Source organism: Tiliqua scincoides, chromosome 1 (genome assembly GCF_035046505.1).
Source record: "Tiliqua scincoides isolate rTilSci1 chromosome 1, rTilSci1.hap2, whole genome shotgun sequence".
Lineage (NCBI taxonomy): Eukaryota > Metazoa > Chordata > Lepidosauria > Squamata > Scincidae > Tiliqua > Tiliqua scincoides.
Window position 1 is genome coordinate 207,307,985 of NC_089821.1, and position 6,000 is coordinate 207,313,984.

Below are 6,000 nucleotides of genomic sequence, written 5' to 3' on the forward strand. Positions count from 1 at the left end.
GGTTCGTGAGGCAAGACTTACCCTTACAGAAGCCATGCTGCCTCTCCCTCAGCAAGGCCTGTTCATAGCAGCTGGTGCAAGACCAATCAATACATTTTTTTCTTTGGAAAGCAGTTGTGCTTTTAGTGATCTAAAAGATTACTGTGCAGCCTAGGGATTACAACTGGCCTGTGAACAAAAAATGGCTTGCAGTGGCATGAGCTTTCATCAATAGAACGCAAGGTGTGGTGCAAATATTTTAATAAATACATGTCACATATTAGTATAGTGAAGAATTTTCAGCTTGTTCCACTGCTCAAGAGACATCTTTTAATGATGTACAATTGAAAGCTAATCTCAGTGACCTGTCTATTCAGCTGTTTTCTAGATAGTGTCGGACACAGCATCTATTACCATATCTCTCTGAGCCTTTTATGTGATATCAAAAGCCTGGTCAAAAGCCCTGTGAAAACAATTGGCTGGTGTTATCTTTAACAAGAAAAATTGCCCTTTAACATACTTAAGATGGAGTTGGCTTTGGAGTAAATAACTATACTATAAAACAACAATTGCTCCAGCAACATTTTTGCTTAAGATAACTATGTTAATTTGTCACTTATAAATCATTAGTCCTTTGAGTAAAAAGGGTGTCCCACGCATGGTTCTGCTGGGTGGTAACATGGGAAAGTTTAGAACACAAGGGCTCCTACCAACTGGGAAGTGCCATTTTCCTTCTGGCCCCAGGGCCCCCAATCCAGATCAAGACCATGACAGAAAAAGAGCATTAAAAAATGAACACAGTGCACTCACACTGGGGTTCTGATCAAGATCAGGTTTCCATCTTCAGCTGTTATTTAGAAAAAAAAACAACTGCAGAAATACAGTTGGTCCTCAGTATCCGCAGGGGATCCTTTGCCAGCCAGCTCATGGATACCGAAATCCACAAGAATAATCAAATCAGTGGATGAGGGCCATCTGAAGTCCTCTGGACGTGACCAGAATCTGGTCATGTCCAGAATCTGGTCACGTCCAGAGGTGTTCTGTGACTCAGGGAGGCCACGCACAACCGTCCTGTGCATCAGAAGGTCTGTCAGAGCCTTCTGAAACACGGTTCAGTAAAAAACTGCAAGTGCCTTTCAGAAGGCTCCAGCAGGTATTCAGAGGCATTCAGAGGTTGTGTGTGGCCTCCCCGTACCTCAGAAGGCCTCCCTCCTGATGCAACTGGAAGACTCTTCCGGTCGCATCCAGGAGATACAGTGAAGCGTTCATGAACCAATGGGACTGACTTCTGAGAACACCTGCATAGGATTGGGTGTTAGAGGGACACCAGGGACATCCTATCTGGCTAGCTTAGCTTACTAGCTATACTGCCCCCGCCACAGGTGCAGGGTGCTTGCACAGTGTTGTTGCACCTTTCCCACTTCCAACATGTTCTGCCTACAAAACTGAATGAAATTCACTTTTTGCTGGTTATGGTCCATCTCGAAGCTCACCACATTTCCTGAAAATGGAATTTACTTTAATGTTTACCCTGAAAAGTTTATCACAATTTCTGAGATATGGCCAGCTTTAAAAGGCAAGAAACACGTCATTGCCTGAAAAGAGCTAATCTGTTTTTGCACGCAGACTTGAAACCATATTTCATCTGTTTGAAGTTGTAAAAGAAGGGGGTAAAATGTTTCCATCCTTATCTGGAAGCAGATCAACTAAATCCATTTCCAAGTTACGGAAATCCTCTCTCTCTAAGTACCTCAACAAGCATTCACGTGAGCCTTTGTTACAATTATGGAATCCCCTCTTTGTTAAGACATGATTATTATATATGTCTATGTCAAACCAAGCTCTTATTTGAAAAGAATACGCAGGCCTTCTAATTCCTTCAGCTCATCTGAGGTCACAATGACGAAAGGTCTTCAGTCATACAATACCCAGAGCATTGACCCAGTTTAGTGAGGAATGTTTGCTTTTGGCCTTTGCAATTGCAATTTGTTTGGTCACGGTTCCCTAGGCCAATTACCTTACCTGCACTTGGAGCAATGCTACTTTTTTTAATGTTTCCATGCATTTCCATGTTTACATGCACACCTTAGTGTTTATTAAGTGGATCATCACATATATGTAGTCACCATGCACACACCAGCTAGCATGTTAGGTAAAAACAAACTGATTAGAAAATGTGATTTCAGCATGTAAATTAACAAGGAAAAGGGCCAATATGAAATTATGATCACTGTGTAGCTTTCCTTCTAACAAGAAGTACAGTCAGGGTTCTGCATGTGGTGCTAGGAGGCCAATACAGCACTACAACCTGTATTGAAACGCATGATGCCCACACCAGCTGAAACTGAGACAGTAAGGAGAATGGTCAGAATTAAGTACTGCACTAGTTTCTTAGGGTTGGGAATTGCTGAAAGTATAGTTGGATTCAGAAAGGGAAACAAAAATCCAACAAGTTGTATCATAAAGGCAATTTGTGTATATTTGGGCACTGCCATTTACACAACAAGAGGGAATTTTTGAGTACTACATCCAATTCTGCTCCAGCAAGTTCCCTAACCCTCAAAAGGGTATTTTTGGGAGTCACAGGGTTGCTGCTGTGGGGAGCGGGCAAAGAAATTTCCATGTGAGAACTTCTTCCCACACATGCTAGGGTTAGGATACACTCTAAGATGTTTTCATTAAGGTGAATTGTTTGCTGTGTTCTAAACTAGGGCTGCAGTGGTATACACACTTTCCTGGGAGTAAGCCCCATTGAAAGCGGGACTTACTTCTGAGTAGACTTGCCTAGGCTTGTGCTGCAAGATAACCATTTAGCAGTGAATACAAATGTGAGTTTGTTGTTTTCTCTTTAGAATGTTTCATAAATTATAATTTATACATATATTTTTGCAAGTTTGTAATAATATTGTGGTAATAAAGACCAAGAAATGTGCACTTTTCACCTACTCTGTTTTGCATTTTGCTATACATTCTTTCTGGAACGCCAATAATTTTTTTAAAGGGGAAGTTCTGAGAAACAAAGACAATATGAAGAACTCATACAGCTGTAAACAATTTTTTTAAAGAAGGAGATGTATCTATCACCTTCTTTACGCCAGAATTGTGGCTCAGATTGACAGTTCCAAGGCATTTACTCTAGGGATGGTGCATCACTACTCTAGAATGTGTAGTGCAAGGGCCACAGTGCTAGTTCATTTCTTAAGGGAGCAGATAACTTGGGAAAAATTAGAAGGCTATTTGTTCTAGAAGCAGGCAGAGCATAACACTTGCTACAGAATTTAGAACAGGATTAAAATGGATTTCCTTTTAAAACATGTAATTAAACATGCCTTGCATATAGTGAAATGCTTTGGTGTGGACATCTGTGTGCACTTCAGATCATTCATGCTTCTTTTGCATGGACACACCTCCATTAATTTCAAAGGTGGAAGCAGAACCAAGTGTGCAAAGGAATTAATAAAGAATCCATTGTTTGAGAGACTTATAGCAAAATCCTATGCACATCTACTTAGAGGTGTCATTGAATTCAATGGGACTTGCTCCAAGGCAAGTGTGTATAGGGTTGCAGCCTCAGTGAAAACACTGGAGCCTCTGTGCCTTAAAAATTTAAAACTAAAGAACTATAATTATTCAATCTACAGTCAGCCATGCTCATTTTAAATCAAGGACCCATAAAACTTGTATTTCGGACCACAGAGTTACATTGCAAAAATCCCTTGTTTCCCAGTGTTATTTCTACACGCTTGCTATGCAATTGTCTGCATAATGGATTACTTGCTGTATCACCCATGCTGCTGCTGTTTAATTTTCAGCACATGATTAAGTGCTACTATGTTCTATGCACACAAGGACTCTGCTTCCTACAGTAATTATCTTCCAGCAATCATAGTTTGCAGGATGTGAGAGTCTAAATGTAAAGATGACAAATGTCTTGGGTAAATGGATTTCCACTGTTTAAAGATCTCATTATTACCACACAATCTGATTTTCATTTGCCTAGTCACCAGATTTATAGTCCTGTACCCCAGTCTGCAAATAGAAACATTGATTAATAAGTAGTACATAGAATTAGAGGACTGCAAGGGAGAAGAGCAGGCCAAACTCTAAAACCCTGCCCCAAAATCCTTATCACACAATCTCTAGATTACATTGTGGCCCAAATCCTGACCAACTTTCCAGCACAGGCATAGTGGTGCCAAATGGGACTTGTGCTGCATCCTGCAGTTGGGTGGCACTCACAGAGGCTTCCTCAAAGTAAGGGAATATTTGTTTCCTTACCTTGCAGCTGCATTGCCCTTATGCCAGTGCTGGAAAGTGGGTGAGGATTGCACCTTGTATGTTACAAGCTGAAAATGAAAGGGAGAAAAGGTGCCAAAGAAAAAAACCAGAACATACTAAACATGATGGCCCATCCTGTTTTTCATGTTGCACTTTTAAATTGTAAGCCGCCTTATGTGCCCGTTGGGCAAAAAGGTGGGGTATAATAATAATAATAATAATAATAATAATAATAATAATAATAATAATAATAATAATAATAATAATAATAATAATCCTCACCAGACAGTCCACCTGGCTAGGCTGACCCCTGAATCCTCAGTAGTGGTGGCAGGAATAGTACCCATGCTCCATCAGGGACTGCTATGGAAACCCCAGGGTTGAAACCTGAAACCTGGTATTGGCACTGGGGAGGAGAATGTTTGTTTGTACCTTTAAAGGAGGTATCGGCTCTTCCAATTAAATTTTAAAAGTCCAGCAACCTGCCCAATATATCACATTGTCTCAACTATTTGGGTAAGTCCAAGTAGTGTAGTGTTAGAGAACCCCATGATCCATTCAAACGCATGGAATTAAGGTCACTTGTAGTAGAACTACATGTTAGGTGGCAAACCTGGCGTTTCTAGCCTGTGGCTCACGTGGATTCCCAATCCTGTGCTACACTAATCAGCAGTGGGGTGGTGGTGGTAGGTAACACATTGGCAGGGGGAAAGCAACATGAAGCTGGGTTTCCTTGCCCACAACCTCTCTGCAACCCCTTCTGCAACCATAATTCCTTTAGTCAACAGGAAAACACATCTCAGAACTTTGCCTTGGCTGTGAAAGAGTTGCAGAGAAAAAAATGCCCCCAGTGCCATTTTGCATGTTGGCAGCAAATGCTGGCTTTGAAATCTCATGTTTGCCAGACTTGGATAACTGGCTTTGGATAACCAACAGTTGAATAATGAAGATTCTCCTGTACACTAGAACTTGTTTGTGATTAAGGGGTTTCTACACTCATTTATTGGAAAGAACTGAAACAGTTCTGTTTGTCCATATACATGGTATTAACCACAGAATTAGTTGTACTAAAAATTAAACAAAATTAAGAAGTCTAGTTGGAAGTACACATTTCCTCCCATCATGAAGTAAAATGAGAGATAAAACCACCCTGTCCTACAGAACATTAAGTGAGGGAAAATGTCATGGGAAACAAAATTAACATGGATCAGTCATCACATACACAGGACATGCTTGAAAGCCTGGTCAGGTCAGTATCTGATACTTGGCTATGCTTTTAACTATCATCTTCTGCATATCATGATTTGTTTATCTTTGTAAGCCTTTGCAAGCCTCTCTGAGTAAACTAGAAGAGTCATATTTCCTTAAGTGCCATTTAGTGAAGGCTTGGAGTGAGCACAATTACAAGAAGATTAAAAACCGATGTGTTTCACCTAAAATCCTCTACAATGACAAGGAGGAAGATAAATGTGTAGGCTAAAATTCCTAAATGTAGTACCTTTGAGCCTTATGATTCCAGTCTTCTATGCATTGACAATAATTTCTGTCTTCCAATAATATCCATCCCAGATGAGGTCACAAGTTTTGCTTACTGAAAATAACCCTGTCTCCAAACAATCTTTCCAATCAATTCGCCAACTAAAATGGGGATTCCTGCAGAGGTGACAGGCCAAGCCCTTAGTGATAACAACACTGGAGTTTAAACATTGTCTAGGGGGAAGGGCTGAAGGTTGGGGTGGCCAA